Genomic DNA, 20,932 nt, shown 5'->3' with positions numbered 1-20,932 from the left:
GACAAGGTTTTAAAGTTCACCTGGGCAAAGGTCCTTCTTCTTTCCTGCTGTGACAGTGCCTTTTGGGGCTTGGCCTGTACATAGCTATTATAATTGATATTTGTAAAACATGACATATCTCCCTACAGAGGGAAGGGGGTGCTGCCTTGAAGGTTCACTGGTGGCTATCAGATTGCTTAATTTCTTTGACTGTTGGAGTGATTAAGGAGATTTCTTGGGAGGATCTTAGAGTTCTTGAAGGTGCATAGAGGGTTAGACTATTTTTCAGATAGCCAGTACCTTTGAGGGCCTTGTAAATCAGTGTTAGGGTTTTAAATTTGGATAAATACATAGAAACATTCTTGTCCCAACATGCATAATTTGTCATTTGAGAGTATATGTATATATATGAGGGAACAGTATATTGAAGAAAACAGTAGGTTATCCTAAATTAAAAAAACCTTCCTTGGATTTACAACTGACTTTTTTTTTTTTTTTAATTATTGGAAAAAGTAGTACTAAAGCCCCAAAGGACTTCAAACAGACCATAATAACTTGTATTCTTCACAATATGGTTTCCAAAAATCTCATAGTACTGAAACATTACTCTTATCAACTATAGATGTTCTATGATAACAGCTCAGAAAAGAATAAAGTTTTTAATGAGGTTGTTGGATGTTACTGCTGCCTTTGGCAAAGTTGATTATATTTTACTGCTATTGGCCACCCAATTTTGGATTGGTTTGCTTCTTTCTTACCAGATCGATTGTAGCAGACTAGAATAGGAAATTTGATCTCTAACCGGGTTTCCTGATCCTCAGATGTATATCATGGATCCTCTCTATCTATTAGCATTTTTAACATTTGCATACTTCCTCTGATTGAGCTACTTGCTTCCTTTGGATTTGCTATTTATGCCAAGGCCATTCAGTTATTTTTTTTCTCTTGCTGCTGGATATTTATCCTCTTATTCTGCCATCCTAACGTGCTTGAATGCTGTACAAAAGTGGGTGTTTCACAACAGACTTGTGTTGAACATGGCAAAGACTAAAGTTGTCTCAGTCATTCTTTGGTGTCCAATTCGTTACCCCCACATAAGACAGGTGGGTATGCACTATTATTTTACTAAAGACTCAATTAAAACCAACTACTAGAGTTGCCTTCTGTAAACTCAAAATCTTAAAAGGTTTAAAACTACTATTAATCCCAACTTTCAGAATGTCATTAGGGCATGCATACTACCTCACCTTGACTATTGTAACTCTCTTTATCTAGAGCTTCCAAAATCACTACAAAATATGTTACAAGTAATTCAAAATGCAGCCACATGAGTATTTACTGGAGCATCATATTATCAGCACATTATTCCTAAGATAATTAATCTCCATTGGGTCCCAATTAGCTGGCATGTTCAATTTAAGATTTGTGTTACACTTCATAAAGCTCCTTACCAGACTATTCTTGAAAGCATCAGTACTTCCCTGTCCTTACATACTCCTGGCTGAAATCTCATGGGGGACAATGCTACTGAAGATTCCTACAAATAAAGACGTCTGTCTGATGGAAACACATATACAGTACCCCTAGGTTATGGAATCAATTTCCCCCTGAGTTACAGTTATTGCAATGCTACTTGAACTTCTATAAGAAAATTAAAGCTTTCTTATTCACGTAGGCCTTTTCTGCTATTATTAATTGAATATGCACTATAGTTTTTATTTTATTTTTTTATTTTTGCTTACTGGTTATTTGAATATGCAGAATTTAGTTTTTTTTATATGTAGATGTATTTGTATATCTGTTGTACTCTGCTGAGAATAAGCTATTTAGATCAGCAGACTATAAATGTTTTTAAATAAATTAATCTAGAAAAAGGAAAAATGAGCAAGGTAATCAAATTTGCAGATGACACAAAATTATTCAAAGGAGTTAAAACATGAACAGATTGAGTGGAATTGCAGGAAGATACTGACAAACTGGGGAACTGGGCATCTAAATGTAAGATGAAATTTAATGTTGACAAGTGCAAAGTGATGCACATAGGGAAAAATAATCCTATGCATATACAATACTGAATAAGGAGACTACCAGAAAAAGCTCTTGGGGATTATTGTGGGTAATACATTGAAATCTGCTGTTTAGTGTATGTGACAGCACAAAAATTATATAGAATGTTAGGAATTATTCAGAAAGGAATAGAAAACAAAATTGGGAATATAATAATGCCTCTGTATCAATCCTTGGTGCAGTCATGCCTTGAGTACTGTGTACAATTCCGGTTGACACACCACAAAAAAAGATATATTTCCTAGGGATGTGAATCGTTTTTTGACAATTTAAAAAAATCGTCGATATTTTTTAAATCGTCAAAAATCATTAGAGTGCACGATACAATACAAATTCCCCCGATTTACGTCAAAAATCGTTAAATCGGGCACGGGAATTATTTGGGGGGAGGGCGGGAAAACCGGCACACCAAAACAACCCCAAAACCCATCCCGACCCTTTAAAACCAATCCCTTACCCTCTCCCACCCTCCCGAACCCCCCCAAAATGTTAAATTACCTGGTGGTCAAGTGGGGGGGGGGGGGGTGTCCCGGCGTGATCTCCCACTCTTGGGCCATCGGCGCCATTTTGGCTGCCACTAATATAAATGGCGCCGATGGCCCGATAAAAAAAAAACCCACCCGACCCTTTAAACCGACCCCCTTAGCCTCCCCCACCCTCCCGACCCCCCCCCCAAAAACCTTTTAAAATTACCTGGTGGTCCGGGGGGGCACGGGGAGCGATCTCCTGCTCTCGGGCCATCGGCTGCCACTCATAAAGATGGCGCCGATGACCCTTTGCCCTTACCATGTGACAGGAGCCGGCCAATGGCACGGATACCCTGTCACATGGTAAGGGCAAAGGGCCATTGGCGCCATTTTTTTTAGCGCAGCTGATGGCCTGGGAATGGGAGATCGCTCCCCGCGGCCCCCCTGGACCAACAGGTAGGTGTAAAATGTTTTGGGGGTTTCGGGAGAGTGGGGGAGACTAAGGGGGTAATTTTAAAGGATCGGGGTGGGGTTTTTTTTATCGGCGCGGGCCTCACTAAAAAAAATTAGTGATGTGAATTGGAACCGATCCCAATTCACATCTCTAACAATCAGATTTCCCCGCCGCCCCCCCCCCCCCCAGCCGAACCCGATTGTTAAAACGATCGGGCACACGATTCACATCCCTAATATTTCCTAGTATGTAGAAAGATGGACTCAGAACCAGTGGGTTTATGCTCCCCTGCCAGCAAATGGAGACAGAGCAAACTGACATCACAGTATATATAGTTCTGCAATGACCCCAGCCTGCCAGTATTCTCCGTCTCCAGCAGATGGTGGATGTGCATCTCCCTATGGGGATTGCTGCAAGCATTTTGGAAGGAGAAATTTGAAATTCTAAATTCAGAAAAGAAAGTCCCACTCTCCTGCAGTGATACCTAATGGTCACTTCCCCAGTTGAGAATTCCTGAGATGATTTCCATGGTCCCTCAGAGGTGTGTCTTGGTCCGGTAGCCGGTTCCTGTTGTGGACTTAGCTGCTTGTACAGCTGAAAGGCAGTGGGTGCAGAAGGCTGAGTGCAGCGGTGATGGCAGATAACCTCTCCCTCCACAGCTGGAGACCATCTCTGCTCTCAATCAGTAATCGCTGAGCTCTGGTAAAAAAAAAAATAATAAAAAAAGGAAGTTAAAGAACGTTACCTACAGAGACAGGTGGTTTTTAGGCCTTCCTTCAGTCTCCATGTTCGGCGCACCATCCCGGCATCATTTCCGCTTCCGTTGGAGGTTAGGGGAACTGGGCAGCCTGGCAGGTTGAGCAGCCCAGATGGCCTAGGCCCCGTGGTAGGCTTATGCTGCGTGGTATGTTTTTGCTCGCTTGTGCATGCTTTCTGCCCTCTACAGGATGTCAGTGTGCGCAGTGCGTCAGCTCTGCGCATGTGTTGTGCACGCCACGCTAGGTGCGACCTTTGTACTCATATCTTTTTGAGCATGGTGATACGCTCCAGCAGGGCGAAGTAGTGGTGCATGTGCCTTGCCACACTAATTGCTGGGACGCCTATAGTTTGTGTATACAAATTCTTTTAGTGCAAGCCGTTTGAACGCACAGTTACCACCACTCATGGCACTTTTCTCTTTGTGTTGCCTGTGATATTAGGGCTTCTCAGCTTGACCTGGTTTCTAACCTGTGTCAGTGATGTTCAGATACTCAGGGAGAGTTGTCTTCCTTGGATTTTGCTAAACCTGGATCCTCTCATTCTGATGATGGTCTGGTTAGGATTTTGGCTGGAAGTGCACCATATCTTTGTTCTCGCTTGACTGGCTCCTTCTCTGTGGGACCAGTTCCAGTTCCTTCTGGGCTTGGTCTGGACCAAGCTGCTTTTTCTTGGGTGGAATTTTTTCAAGGCTTACAAGCCTTTCTTCAGGTGCAGTCCTCTGTTTCCCCCACTTCTGTCTAGTCGGACCCTCAACCGGTGGCTCCTCCCTCTTCCAGTCCTATGCTTAAGTGCCAGAGCTCGCCTTGGCTCCCTGCGGGTATTCCTGACAGGAATCGGGATGGCACTGATGATGAGTTTGATCCTGATTCCCTGGGAAATTCTTCCAGGGCTGGAATTGTATTGAACCATGTTGCTGTTCTTTCATAGAGATGAACTACTGGCCCTGATTTCCTAGACCTTGAAAGGGCTGGGTGTCCCTGGTTCAGATGCTTTGTCAGAGCTGAGAAAGAAGCCCATTTTGGTTTCCTTATTTATTTATTTATTTATTTATTTTTAATTTTTATATACCGACCTTCTTGCATAAAATGCAAATCAGGCCGGTTTACACTGAAAACTGAACAAGCAGGAAATATAATTCCTTAGTCGAATACATAGAACATCTAGAATTACGAATGTAAAGGCAAAATTATTAAACAGCTTATTAGAGGTTATTTAAATAACAAACATAACTAAACTTATTTTACACACAGCACGAAAGTTAGCTTTGAACTGTGGACTCCATCCACTCGGGGTAGCGGACCGCTTACCCCCCGTTCCCACACAGGAAAAATGTAAAGCCTCTTGGTTTTTCCTTGTGATGGATGCCATTCAGGAACTGATTGACCTGGAATGGGATACCACAGAGGTAAATTTTAAAGGGGGTCGGACATTGGAAAGCCTGTATCCCCTTGATCCAGCTGTGAGAGAGCATTTGCATTTTCCCAAAGTGAATGCTCTGGTATGTGCTGTTTCTAAGCGGATGACTATCCCTGAAGAGGGAGGAGTGGCCTTGAAGGATGTGCATGATAGAAGGATTGAGGCTATTCTTAAGCAAGCCTTTGAGGCAATGGCGATGAATTTACAGATTGCCTCCTGTTCCGCCCGAGTGGCGAGATCTTGTCTGCTTCTCTCTTCTGCGGTTGATGAGTCTGGGGGGAATTCTAGAGCAGTTATGGATCCTGCTACTCAGGCTGTGATTTCATCCCGACCCGAGCCAGAAGAGTGGCTTCGGAGATAGCGACCAGGCATCAACACTGGTTGTGAAATTGGTCAGCTGACACAGCTTCCAAAGCCAATCTTACCAAGATGTCCTTTAAAGGCTCGTTCTTGTTTGGGAGTGAGTTGGAGAAACTGGCCAGTAAATGGGTTGAGTCTCTTACCTTGGTGACCAAAGGATAAGAAGCAGCTACAGTGCCCCTTTGGTATGAGGGGTCGTTTCCGGGGTTCCAGGCATTTTCATCCCTGCAGAGGGGCGACCTTTCATCAGACTCGGCCTTTCGGTAGGCCTCAGGCCTTCGTCCCCAACAGCCCAAGAGAGGAGCAGGCTCAGGGGGTGGACCTTCCCAAGCTTCCCAATGAAGGTTTGCCGATCCACCTTCCAGAATAGGAAATTAGGGGGATGTCTTTCTCTCTCTTTGATCAGAGGTGGGTCGAGATCACATTGGACTAGTGCATCCTAGAGGTGATACGCGAAGCGTATGCATTGGAATTTTGCAGTATTCCTCGGGAAGTGTTCATGATGTTCTCTTGCCACTCCCCACCGAAGAGCAGGCAGTGGAGTTCACAATTCAAAGGCTTCACAGTCTGAGGGCTGTATTTCCAGTGCCCACATCTCAAGAAAGTGTAGGGTGATATTCCATTTATTTTGTTGTGCTCAAGAAGGAGGGCTCCTTTTGTCCCATCCTGGATCTCAAGAGGGTCAACCGTCACTTGAAGGTGACTCATTTTCAAATAGAAACGTTATGCTCTGTGATAATGGCGGTACACTTGGGGAATTTCTGACCTCCTTGGATCTGTCAGAGGCTTACCATCATATTCCCATCTGATTGGAACACCAACACTTTCTATGCTTTGCGGTGTTGGGGCGCCATTATCAGTTTTGGGTGCTGCCTTTTTGGTCTAGCCACCGCTCCCGGAACATTTTCCAAGATTATGGTGGTAGTAGCGGTGGCCTTGCGAAAATAAGGAATCCTGGTGCAACCATATTTGGATGACCGGCTGATTCGAGCCATCTCAGGAGGAGAACCACCTGGTGACACGCAGGGTGATCTCCTTATTGCAGGAGCTCGGTTGGGTGGTAAACCAAGAGCAATCTTCAACCAGCCAAGTCATTGGAATATCTGGGGGTCCCGTTTGAAATGGGACAGGATAGAGTTTTCCTACTGGAAGTTCGGATCCAAAGATTGATGTCTTAAGTGCGTCAGTTGATGAACACCATATGCCCAACTGTATGGTCCTACCTAAAAGTGCTCGGCTTGATGGTGACTACCCTGGAAGTGGTGCCATGGGCAAGGGTGCATATGTGTCCTCTTAAGTTCTCTTCTATCTCGTTGGAACCCACAGTCTCAAGATTATGTGGCTCGGATCCACATGCTGATGGAAATCTGCTTCCGCCTCCAGTGGTGGTTGTAGGAGGATCATCTGAGAAAGGGAGTTCCCTCGTCCTCTCTGGCCTGGTTGGTACTCAGAACAGATGAGATAAGGCTAAGGAAGTTAGGGCTGTTCAGTTTGGAGAAGAGACAACTGAGGGGGGATATGATAGCGGTCTACAAAATCATGAAAGGACTTGATTAAATTAATGTAGATAGGTTATTTAGTCTCTCAGATAATAGAAGGACTAGGGGGCACTTCATGAAGTTAGCAAGTAGCTCATTTAAAACAAATCAAAGAAAATTCTTTTTCATTCAGCGCATAGTTAAGCTCTGGAATTCATTGCCAGAGGATGTGGTTACAGCAGTTAATGTAGCTGGGTTAAAAAAGGTTTGGATAAGTTCCTAGAGGAAAAATCCATAAACTGCTATTAAGATGTTTGGGTATTTGCCAGGTACTTGTGACTTGGATTGGCCACTGCTGGAAACAGGATACTGGGCTTGCTGGACCCTTGGTCTAACCCAGTATGGAAGTTCTTATGTTCATATGTTCCTTATGAGTTAACGGCCCAGGGGTTCGGAAATGCCAAAGAGTCCCACTGGAACATCAATCGCCTGGAGGCCCAGGTGGTATGGCTGGCATGCTTGAAGTTCAGCCACAGGTTGCGGAATCAAGCAGTTCGCATGAATTCGGACAATGCGACAACAGTGATCTATATCAATTGCCAGTGAGGAACCAAGAACCAGCAAGTGTCGCATGAAACAGACCAGCTTATGGAATGGGCAGAAGGTCATCTGCAGATGATCTCAGCCTCTCACATTGCAGGAAAAGACAACGTAAGAGTGTACTTTCTTAGCAGGGAGAGTCTGGACCCAGGAGAGTGGGAATTGTCAGCCGAGGCATTTCAGCTGATTGTGGATTGCTGGGGCCTTCCATTCCTAGACCTGCTGGTGACTTCATGAAATGCGAAGGTTCCTCGATTCTACAGCCTGCAGGAGAGATCCATGGTCCCTGGGAATACACGCTTTTGTACAGGTTTGGCTGGAAGACAGATTGCCTTATGCCTTTCCTCCATGGCCCTTGCTGGGCAGGATAATTCACAAAACCAAAGGACATAGGGGGCTAGTACTCCTGGTGGTTCCATATTGGCCCAGGCATCTGTGGTATGTGGATTTACAACAACTCCTGGCGGAAGCCCCCCTTTGTTTTCAGCTGCACCTGGATCTGCTACAGCAGGGACTGGTTCTTCACAAGGATCTTATTCAATTCTGTCTTATGGTTTGGCCCTTGAGAGGGCTTGCCTCTTAAAGCGTGGTTATTCCTCTGCAGTATTTGCCACTTTACTCCGTGCTCGCAAGCTCTCCACTTCCTTGGCTTATGTGCGGGTTTGGAGAGTTTTAGAGGCCTGGTGTGAGATGTGGGGTGTCCTTCCTTGTTCAGTTAACATTCCTCTCATTCTGGATTTTTTGCAGGATGGATTGAATAAAGGCTTGGCCCTTAATTCCTTGAAGGTGGCAGTTGCAGCTTTTGCCTGTTTCAGAGGCCTGGTAAATAGTGTTTCTTTGTTGTCTCATCCTGATGTGGCCCACTTTTTGAAGGGAGTGAAACATCTTAGACCTCCCTTGAGGTTACCGGTTGTCACTGTGGAGTCTTAATTTGGTGGTGGACTTTGTGGCGGGCCCTATGTTCCCACCACTGTGTAGCCTTTCCTTACAGTTGTTGATCTTAAAGACTGTGTTCCTGGTGGCTATATGTTCTGTGCGTCAGATTTCTGACCTGCAGGCCTTCTCTTGCCAGGAATCGTTCTTTTGGGTGACTCCGGGGGCATTACAACTATGTACTGTTCCATATTTCTTGGCCAATGTAGTCTCAGACTTTCATTTGAATCAGACCATCTCCTTGCCATCCCTGGATAAGGTCAGGGATGTGGAGGAGTTTTGCCTTTTGTGCTGCTTGGATGTTAAGCATCTTGTGGTGAGATATCTGGAGGTCTCTGAGTCTTTTTGAAAGGTGGATCGACTGTTCTCCATGGCAGGAGTAAGAAGGGTGCTTCAGTTTCGCAGGCTACCATAGCTTGCTGGATTAAGGAGGTGGTCACGGCCGCATATGTGGATGCTGGAACTCCACTGCCTACTCAGGTAGGGCCCATTCCACTAGGGCTCAGGCAGTGTCATGGGCGGAGGTTGGTCTATTGTCTCTCGTCGATATTTGCCAAACTGCGACACACTTTTTCCAGGTTTCATCATCTGGATGTGCAGGCCCGGGAGGATGCAGCCTTTGCACATGCGGTGTTGACTGGACTATGGGCAGCCTCACACCCTGTTGGGGAGTAGCTTTGGAACATCCCACTGGTCCTGAGTCCATCTGTTTACACGCTAGGAAATGTAGAAATTACTTACGTGATAATTTCATTTTCCTTAGTGTAGACAGATGGACTCAGCTTCCCACCCTCGGCTGCTGCTTGAGTGTGTCAATAGTCCTTCTGTGAGGCTCTGGGTTCCAAGGGATTACTGGTAAGTGTTCATCCAGTCCCTAGCTTGGAGTATCTAGAATCTTACGTGAGTTCAGTGTTTATGGTTGGTTGAGTACAGTTCTGATTACCTGTTCTTCATCATGTTTTTTAATCAAGTTTTTTGCTAGTCTGTCCACAGTTGCTTTTGAAGAGAATACTGGCAGGCTGGGGTCACTGCAGGGTTATATATACTATGATGTCAGCTTGCTCCATCTCCAGCTGCTGGCAGAGGAGCATAAACCCACTGGTCCTGAGTCCATCTGTCTACACTAAGGAAAATGAAATTATCAGGTAATTTCTCCAGTGGAACTAGAAAAAATACAGAGAAGAGCAACAAAAATTATTACGGGAATGCATCAGCTGCCTTAGGATGAAAAGCTAAACAGCATAGGGCTCTTTAGCTTGAAGAATAAATGACAAAGAGGGGAGATGATAGAGGTTTATTAAATGATGTGTGGTATGGAACAGGTTATTAGGGAATAATTATTTACACTATCAAATAGTACTAGGATTAGGAGGCTTTCCCTGAAACTAACAGGTAGCCACTTCAGTAAAGCCTCTCTATCTAAGGGTGGGTGCTGAGTTAGCAATATTGAGGCTGTGGGTTCAAAACCTACCAAGTCAGTAATGGTTGAATCCAGCTCAGCTAACAGTGGGTGTTACTTCTCCGAGTCAAAAGGGGAAGCTAATTTTAGGAAAAGTCTGGGATCCTACCAAATACGTATGACCTGGACTAGCCACTGCTGGAAACAGGCTACTAGGCTTGATGGACCCTTGGTCTGACCAAGTATGGTGGTTCTTATTTAAATCATATTTCAGGAAATATTTTGTCAGTGCATAATTTAAGTTATAGAGCTTGTTGACAGAAAATATGGTTAAAACCGTAGTATGACTGAGTTTAAAAAAAAGGTTTTGGATATATTTTGTAGAACGTCATAAATATAATCCCAAATTCTCAAAAAGGCAGAATGCCTGCAAAAAGGCTGCAAGTAGGTCCCTGGTCTGAGTCCAGTTAGAAACTTGGTTTGGCTCAAATAAATCACACTATAAAATCTGACAATAAATCATAACTTCCTCTTTTCAATGACTTTATTAAAGCAAAAATAGCTCAAGTGGCAAGAAAACAAAATAAAGTTGCTCTGTTCATAAGCCAATATATATTTTTTCTTATCATTAAACACATACATAATCAATTAATACATTGTTCCTTGATGATCCATTTCCCATCTTCACACCCTTCTGACATCGTCATACCATGGATCCAATCATGGATGAGAATTATGCCTCCATCCAGAGATATACTAATTAGTAATTTTATGACATAAGATAAAATACACCCCTCTTCTTCCATTTTATGCCTTACCCACCATTCTAGATTCAAGGACATTCTGTCCTTTGAGCCTCCATTTTAGGTAAAACTTCATGTGGTGTTTTTCAGTCTGGTAGCTTAAAAACAGGATTATCTCCTAGAAAAGGGGGAATTTTTACAGTTTCACTATGATTAGAGGCTCCAGGTGCCACCTCAAGATAATTTATGATTTAAGACAGTTATTTCTTAAAAAAAAAAAAGAGAAAAATCGCTAAGAAACAAAGCAGATTGAGAGAGCTCAGGGAGAATGGGATCCGCCCCCTATGACATCACCACGTTCAGCGTGAGAGCCGGTAACCGACGCCGGTCCACCAGGCAATGAAGTTGAGGGGCAGCCCACCAGCATCGGGCACCTTAAAGAACAATCCCTGACTGAAAAAACACAAAAAAGAGAAAAATCGCTAAGAAACAAAGCAGATTGAGAGAGCTCAGGGAGAATGGGATCCGCCCCTATGACATCACCACGTTCAGCGTGAGAGCCGGTAAATGACGCCGGTCCACCAGGCGTCGCGCGCCGAAGGGGCGCAACAAAGGGGCTTTCCCCTTTGAGCTCCCCTTCGTGCTAACCTTTGTGATTCCTGTAAAATAATTTTATTTATGTTTTCTTTGTTAATTAACCTTTATTAATGTTGTTTAGCTTTTTCCTTTGTTAACAATTGTTTTTTCGTTATAGATGTTCAATGTATTAGACTAAGGAATCATATTTCCTGCTTATTCTGTTTCATTGTAAACCGGTTTGATTTGCATTTTATGCAAGAAATTCGGTATATAAAAATAAAAAATAAAAAATAAATAAATATGCAGTAAAGATCAAAATTCTTAGCTCTGCTATTTGTTCCACTAGGTCACTCTACTGAGCTGACCTAAAAATGGAGGGATCCAAGATACCCAAAACAGAGGATGCCTCTAGCTTCAAATTCTACAGTTTCTGGATAACAGCTCCACATATAATTATTACCCAGATGGAATTTGGTTTCTCTACCTCTAAATTCTTGCAGACAGCAACATGAAACAGACTTTGATATCGGTATTTGCCAAGAACTCCCAGGAGACCCAAACTGGCCACTTTTGGAGATAAAATGCCAGGTTCAATGGATCATTGGTCTAACCCAGCATGGCATTTCTTACGTTCTCAAGTTCTTATGTGCAGGGTCCCATTTGGATCTGTACTAAAGTGTGGACTTGTAAAACTGCTCTGCTCTGCACATAAGAGAAGGAGAGAGGAATATATCATCTATGCCATTGCACACCCATGTGAGGCTACTGCAAGGCTTGTTTCCTATGTCTATATAGAAGAGAGACCCTACAAGAGTTGTAGATTTTTGACTTGAAAGTTTGAGGAGGAAGAGTGCTTTTTCAGCTCCCTTTTTCCTAGAGAAATCCTACCCCCCACTTCAGCGGGGCATGGATTTGTGGAGATTTAAGAAACTTTCTGACTGATTTTACCTTCTGAAATTAGAGAACATTCTTTATTTTTGGATCTTCAGTTGAAAGGATGTTTTTCCACTCTTCCTTTTATCTTTTTCTTTGGGAACTTTTTCATTTCCAATCTGATTCACTCAGTTCAAGAGAGTCAGTGACCGCATGGCAAAAGGCTTGGAGAAGGTGAGGATACTCATCCAGTATCCAGAGGAAGCTTACAGAAAATACCCATCTGGTATACACTAGAGCATCAAGGAAGTACATAACCAGTACAAAAGAGAAACAGAGGAATAGAAGTACAGAAAAGGATCCAGCAGAACCTCAGCATTAATAAGTGCCATTTACAGGGAACTCTAAATTGGAGGGAATATCTGCTACACAGAGTCCTGATACTGCCTATATTTATTTATTTATAAAATATATATACTGCATAATCAGTAAAAACATAAGAACACAAGAAGTTGCCATACTGGGTCAGACCTAGGGTCCATCAAGTCGAGCATCCTGTTTCCAACAGTGACCATTCCAGATTACAATAAGTACCTGACAAGTACCCAAACATTAAGTAGGTCCCATGCTACTAATGTCAATAATAGCAGTGGCTATTCCTTAAGTCATCTTGATTAATAGCAGTTAATGGACTTCTCCAGGAGCTTATCCAAAGATTTTTTAAACCCAGGTACACTAACTGCACTAACCACATCCTCTGGCAATAAATTCCAGAGCTTAATTGTGCACTGAGTGAAAAATATTTTTTTTCTGATTTAAAATGTGCTACTTCCTAACTTCATGGACAGCCCCCTAGTCCTTCTATTATCTGAAAGAGTAAATAACCGATTCACATTTATCCATTCTAGTCCTCTCATGATTTTATAGACATCTATCATATCTCCCCTCAACTGGCTCTTCTCCAAGCAAAACAACCCTAAACTCTTTAGCATTTCCTCATAGGGAAGCAGTTACTTCCCCTTTATCATTTTGGTCAACTTTCTCTGTACCTTCTCTAATTCAACTACATCTTTTTTGAGATGCGGTGACCAGAATTGCACACAATATGCAAGGTACGGTCTCACCATGGAGTGATAGAGGCATTATGACATTTTCTGTTATATTCACCATTCCCTACCCAATAATTCCTAACATTCTGTTTGCTTTTTTGACCACCTCAGCACACTGAGCCAAAGATTTCAATATATTATCCACTATGATGCCGAGATCTTTTTCCTGACTGGTAACCCCTAATATGGAACCTAACATTGTGTAATTACAGCATGGGTTATTTTTCCCTATATGCATCTCCTTGCACTTCTCCACATTCAATTTTATCTGCCATTTGGATACCCTATCTTCTAGTCTCCCAAGATCCTCCTGAAAATTATCACAATCCAGTTATGATTTAGCCACCCTAAATAGTGTTTGTCAGCTGCAAATTTGATTACCTCACTCTCATATCCCTTTCCAGATCATTTATAAATATATTGAAAAGCACTGGATCATATACATATCCCTGAGGCACTCCTGTTTACCTTTTTCCATTGAGAAAACTGACCTTTTAATCCTACTCTGTTTCCTGTCTTTTAACCAGTTTGCAATCCACGAATGGACATTGCCTCCTATCCCTTGACTTTTTAGTTTTCTTAGAAGCCTCTCATGAGGGCCTTTATCAAATGCCTTCTGAAAATCTAATACACTGCATCTGCAGATTCACCTTTATTCACAGTGGGGTAGATTTTAAAAGCAGCATGCGCAGCGTACATGTGCACACGCTACCCGGCGCGAGTACATGTACGCCCGATTTTATAACTTGTGCACACAGCCACGCGCAAGTTATAAAATCCAGGATAGGCGTACGCAAGGGGGTGCACAATTGTGCACCTTGCATGCGCCGAGCCACGCTGTCTTCACCTGTTCCCTCCGATTTTGGAGCAGCCTCGGAGGGAACTTCCCTACACCCCCCCACCACCCCACCTTCCCTTCCCTTCCCCTACCTCTCCCGCTCTTTTCCCCCTACCTTTATCATTTTCTTTTTTTTGTTTTAAAACTTATTTCAGCCCTGGGGCTGAAGTAAGTTGCGCGCACCGGCCAACTGCCAGTGCGCGATCCCCGGCCCAGCGGCCATGAGGAGGCCTCTGGCCCCATCTCCAGACCGCCCCTTTTGTAAAGCCTCAGGACTTACACTTGTCCCGGGGCTTTACACACGTTGCTGGGCCTTTTTAAAATAGGCCCGGCACGCATAACCTTTTGAAAATCCGGCCCATATTTATTAACACCTTCAAAAACATGTAGCAGATTTGTGAGCAAGACTTCCCTTGGGTAAATCCATGCTGGCTACATTCCATTAAACCATGTCTTTTTATATGTTCTATGATTTTGATCTTTAGAGTAGTTTCCACTATCTTTCCCAGTACTGAAGTCAGGCTCACTGATCTATAATTTCCTGGATCACCCATGAAGCCCTTTTTAAATATTGGGGTTTCATTGGCCACCTTCCAGTCTTCAAGTACAATGGATAAAGTTACAAATTTCTACTAATAGATCTGAAATTTAATTTTCTTGGTTTTTCAGATCTCTGGGGTGTATACCATCCAGTCCAGGTGATTTGTTACTCTTTAGTTTGTCAGTCTGGCCTACTACATCTTCCAGATTAATCATGATTTGGTTCAGTTCATCTGAATAATCACCCTCAAATCATCTCTTGAATCAATAATTCCCCAACATCCTCATTAATAAACACGGAAGCAAAGAATTCATTTAGTCTTTCTGCAATGGCCTTATCTTCCCTAAGAGCCCCTTTAACCCCCTCGATCATCTAATGATCAAACCGACTCCCTTATAGGTTTCAGATATATTTTTTAAAGTTTTATGAGTTTTTGCTTCTTCAGCCAACTTCATTTCAAATTTTCTCTTAGCCTGTCTTATCAATGTTTTATACTTAACTTGACATTGCTTATGCTTTTTCCTATTTTCTTCAAATGGATTATTTTTCCGATTTTTAAAGGACTTTTTTTTTGGCTAAAATAGCCTCTTTCACCTCACCTTTTAACCATGTCAGTAATGGTTTGGCCTTCTTTCCACCTTTCATAATGCGTGGAATTGTTATACTCAGGCTTGTGGACCCTTGGGCCGACGAGAGGATGGTATACCTTACGGAGGATCCGTAGGTTCTCTAGTCAGATGGCGAGGCAGAACAGAAGAGGAGAGCAGTTGACCCTCGGCACTGGAGACGGAGGAGACTGTAGGCAGATGAAGAGGCTAGAAGAGGAGCTGTGTCTTCACCCCTGGAAGTCTGTGATTACCCCAGGAGGAGTCCATAGGGACCCAGACCGCTGGGACTTAGGTGGACCCAGGGGAGTCGTGGTATCGCTGCAAGGGCTGACTGGAGCTTCACCCTAGAAGTCTGCGGTCCCCCCAGGAGGAGCCCGTAGGGACCCAGACCGCTGGGACTTAGGCGGACCCTTGAGACGGAGTCCAGGAGGGGTCCAAGATCAAGTGCCAGAGAGTCATCACTACCAGTCCGAGGACACACACCGAGGGATCACCACTTGCCAGTCCGAAGTCACACCAGAGAATCACCGCTTGCCAATCCGAGTCGCACACCAGAGAATCACCGTAAGCCAATCCGAAGTCAGGAACCGAGAAGACCAAGACGTAACAGGAACAAGGATCCGAAGTTCAAGGAACTCACCGAAGAAAGCAGACTAGACAGCGCTGGAGGACGTTGCCAAGTCAGGGAATGAGCAGAGGAAGCTTCCCTATATACTTCCCCTGCTCAGGCTGATCAAGGACAGGTGAGGCTTGTTAAAGGGATCAGGTCCCTTTAATTCTCTGAAGGGGGCTTGGCCTCGCGCCTAAGGATGGCGGCGGCCATCTTGAATTTCCTCCGCGGAGGAAAGGCTGCAGGAACGGCGCAGAGGCAGAGCAGGGATGGCTCTCCACCTGACGGTCAGGCCAGGGACCCGCACCGGGGCAACGAGCACCCGGTCAGGGGTTTCCCCCGAAGCTGCCACGGCGGGTCGCTGCCGCGGACGAGGTAGGGGACCGCGGTCGTGGCCTCCCATGGACGCGGGACACAACAGGAATACATTTGGGCCTCGCTTCTAAGATGGTATTTTTAAATGTACACTTTTAACCTTTGCAGCTGCACCTTTCAGCCTTTTTTCTATTTTCCTCATTTTATCAAAATGTAATGTTAGAGCTGTAGTAAAAACAATACAAGTAGTTTGCAATTTACAATAAAACAGTTATAACATTTCCAAGATAGCCACCAGATGGAATAGCTGGTGGAGGACCTAAAGTTCAGAAATGAAGAAGGCGAACCCCCGGTAATAGAGAGGAGGGGCCATTCAGTTGCTGATTCAAGTCTTTATTTCTGGATTGTGGAATTATGAAAGGAAAAGAGTTTATTGTTTTAGGTCTATTTTATTGCACCTGTGCTTCAGTAAATCTTTGTTGGAACACCATTCAAGCAGCCTCTGGTTTTTTAAATGCACTTGGGAATTGACACCTTGGGTCCTGGTGGATATCCTCCCTTCTCACGAAGAATCCACTGACTAGGGCTTGATGAAAGTGGATTGTGACTGTGTTATGTTACTTAAGCTCCAGTATCTTTTGTGACTGAACTTCTGAATCTTCAAGTATTCCCCGAGTTCTGGATTACATATGTACCGTGTCGAGCCTGTTCTTTTCAATGCATAGGTAAAGTTTCCATAATTGGTGCAGATAAAAGAAGCAACTTTTCACAGTTGCCTAGATTTGTGTTTGCATTCAGGCCAATTCAGCGCTCTCCCGGCGCGTGCTCCGGCCACTTGCCAGTGCGTGCGATACAGTATTCAAATGAGGTGGTGCGGTAGAATTGGGCAAAAGGAGGCGCTAGGGACACTAGCGCGTCCATAGCACCTCCTTTTAGCCCGGAGCAGCGGCTGTCAGTGGATTTGACAGCCAATGCTCAAGTTTGCTGGCATCGGTTCTCAAGCCTGCTGACAGCCACAGGCTCGGAAACCGGACGCCGGCAAAATTGAGCGTCCGGTTTTCGGCCCGACAGCCACGGGCCGAATTCAAACTTTTTTTTTTTAACTTTTTTTATTCTTCGGGACCACCGACTTAAAATCGCCATGATATTAAGTTGGAGGGTGCACACAAAAGCAGTTTTTACTGCTTTTCTGTGCACTTTCCTGGTGCCGGAAGAAAGTAGCACCTACCTTTGGGTCGGCGCTAATTTCTGAAAGTAAAATGTGCGGCTTAGCTGCACATTTTACTTTCTGTATCCCGCGCGCATACCTAATAGGGCCATTAGGCGCTATTAGGTGCCGCGGGTGGGCCGCGTGTTTTCCTCCCCTTACTGAATAAGGGGTAAGGGAAAACGCACGTCCAAGAGCAGGCTAACAGTGCGCTCCGTCGGTTGTGAAATAAGCAAGTAGCTTTCTCATAGCAGAAGGAAGGTTGGTTTCTATGGGCAGGTTAAGCTGAACAACATCTGCAGAGATGGAGTATTTTAAGTTCATCGGATCAACTGAGCTGGAAGCTTGAGGTAAATATTGAATAGAACTGCTGACAGTTCCAATCTCCGTGGTATCCCACAGGTCAAGGTCCAAGGTACACATGAGATACCAGTGAAATGTACAGATTGTAGCCTGTCTGATAAGGATGAGCTGAAGTAGGCTAGTACTTTACCCTTGATACTCTGTCTCTGCCAGCCATGACAGCATGACAGTGGGGTAAATTTTCACAGGAGTTATGTGCGTATAATTAGCATATACGTGCATCAGTACCTTGTACTTGCGTAGTTTATATTTTTTATAAACATAAAAAATGCATGCATATTTTTCGTTTCACATGCACATTTACCTGCAACAAAAAAAAGGGGTGCTCAGGGGCAAGGCTGAGCTATGCAAGTAAGATGTTATTTTATAAGAGATTTACACAAATCCATTAGGCAACTTATTTGTGTAATTTTTCATCTGCTAATTTTTTGGCACCAATGATATGAGACTCATTTGTTGTTTGCTATTTTTGGGTGGGAGGTCTGAGTGAACTGGGGGCGTTTAGGGTGAAATACTAGGAGGGTCTAGATCAACTGGAGATGGACTGGGTAAACTGGTGGAAGTATCAGCAAACTGATGATATCTGTTATGCATGTATGTTTTAATATATTCTCATTTCTCCATATAAATCAGCGTTTTACACCAGTTCTATTTTTTTCTGTGTAAAATATACGTACATTTGTTTATAAAATAAGTAGAGAAAGTATGCACTTTCAATCCATTGCAGGTATTCATGTGCAACCAAACATATGTGCATATGTTGGGGGGGTAGACAATGCCTGTTTTATAATATTCACCTACCTGATCTGAGCAAGTTATAAAATACTGTAATAGATCTCCATGCAGCTATACACGCACATATATGGGGCCACGCACAGTTCTTTGAAATATTTGTATCTTTAACAAAAGGCTTGGGATAACTGGCCCGGAGTGGTAGTTACTACCCTTAATAGATAGTTTGGGGGTAACTTGCATGGAGAAGCAGTTACTACACTTAACAGAAACATGGGGGTAACCTGCACAGAGTATCATTTACTACATTAAGAAATTTGCTGGGCAGACTAGATGGTCTTTTGCTGTCATCATTACTATGTTATGTTATATTCAGCGTGATTCACAGTTCCAAATGCTACTGCTGAGAAGTCCATCAGCACCAGCACAAAGCGAGACCTTTGTCAAGGTTTCTATAGGGATCATCCAATAGGAAGATGAGAACTGTCTCAGTTACATATCTTGACCTAAACCCAGATTGGCATGGATTAAGCCAGTTTTTCTCTTCCAGCCAGGCAGTGAGTTGGGTACAGATTGTTAACTCTAAAAATTTCCCTTGAAAAGAAATGTTTGATACTGCGTGGTAGTTTCCAGGCTTGTCTGAATCCACCATGGTCATTTTTTAGAAGGGGACAAACCACTGTCTTTTCTTGGTGCATTTGGCAGCAGCAGCCCTTCCCACAGAGAGGCATTTATTTTTGTGGCCTGCTCTGTGAGGCCCTCACTTGCTAGCTTCACTAATTTGATGAGGCAGGGGTCAAAAGTGCAGGTAGTTGGCTGTAAGCTACCCAAGGTCTTTCTGAGACCCTCTTCCATTATCATCTTAAAAGAGTCCCAGATATCAGAGAAACTCGGGTGGGATGGATACGTGCTCACCTAGTTCACACATAGAGAGCTAGACGGCTCATTAGTGAAGATCTGATGGAAACCCTTGATTTTGTTGATGCAAAAGGATGCAGAATTTTTGCAGGTTAGTTTTGATGGTTTTGATGGTTTGGATTAACTATTATAATCTCCCACTGTTGAGTGGGAGATTATAACAGTTAATTTATTATATCAAATAGCTCTTTGTTGAATTAAAGGTCTGTTCAATACACTGAGAGAAATGCTATTTTTTGGCTTCTACTATGGCTTGGTAGTATGTTGCCACAGATAACAAAACTTTGTGTAAGAAAACTGAGTCACACATTGGTAGAAATAGCATTCTGCCTGCTCTGAAAATATATAACTTGGAGTTTGGTACCTTATTCTTTTCTTAAATTTTGAGCATGTGAAAAGATTTCAGGGAAGGGAGTGATGATTAAAGAATGATCTGATCTCTTTCTCATCCTATCACATGCTATATAATGACAAAACAATGATGTTCCCAGCTGAACTCATAGGAATTATAGGAAAAAATGAGCTTTGTTAGCATCAGTTCATTAATGAAGATTCCTTATACTTTTTTCTATGATTCTTTGTTTTCAACAAAATAAAAATAAAATGTAGGCATGGCTCTGGTGACTTCTTCTCCATCTGTCTGAACATCTGCTTTCTTTAAAGGTGTTCCTACTTCTCTCTTTTTTATTTCTTCTCAATTTTTCTGCCTAACACAATCCTAAAGCACTATCTTTGTCGTTATAATTTTATCTCTTTTACAATAATCTTTCCCTGTTATATTTCCTCCTCTTATTGCTTTCTGCCTCCCAATGATATCCCCTCTAACATAATGCCTTCCCATGGCTTCTCTCAGTTTCCTACAGACCATTAAACTTCTTCTTCCTCTCCTTCATGGGATCTTCTTAGTGTTTGGGTAATTGCCAGGTTCTTGTGGCCTGATTTGGCCTCTGTTGGAAACAGGATGCTGGGCTCGATGGACCCTTGGTCTGACCCAGCATGGCAATTTCTTATGTTCTTATGTTCTTAGAATCCCTTCTGCCCTTCCCCATCTTTTTCCTCTTGTATTTTTCTTCCTTTTGTCTCTTCTCCTTTCTTTATTTAAACAATATACTACACAATATAGCAAATTATTAATCCGTCACGCACGTAAAATCTGGGAGTTACGCATGTGGCTGGGCCTTGCGTGCGCTGCACACATTTTAGAAAGGACCCAGCTGTGTGTGTAACTCCCGTTATGCGCAGAAATGCAGGGTCAAAGAAAATGGGCGGCCCGGGGGGCAGGGAGGGCGGGGCTGGAGGCACCGGTACAGCGGCCATTTGCTGCTGTGCCAGGGAAGCACGTGCCGGCAGGCTGCTGGCGCACACAAGTTACTACTGCTCCAGAGGAGCAGCAACCTGAAAAAAAAAAAAAAGGTAAGGCAGGGTAGGATTAGGGGGCAGGGAGGAAAGGAGAAGGGGAAGGGAGGTTAGGGTAGGGGATAGGGAAGTTCCCTCCCAGTCCGCTCCTTAATTGGAGCGGAATGTGAGGGAACTGGGGAAGCCCAGGATGCGTCGCCACACAAAAACTGCATTATTCCATTCCCC

The sequence above is a fragment of the Rhinatrema bivittatum genome, chromosome 2, assembly GCF_901001135.1.
Source record: "Rhinatrema bivittatum chromosome 2, aRhiBiv1.1, whole genome shotgun sequence".
Taxonomy (NCBI): domain Eukaryota; kingdom Metazoa; phylum Chordata; class Amphibia; order Gymnophiona; family Rhinatrematidae; genus Rhinatrema; species Rhinatrema bivittatum.
Note: the sequence above shows the minus strand (reverse complement) of the source record.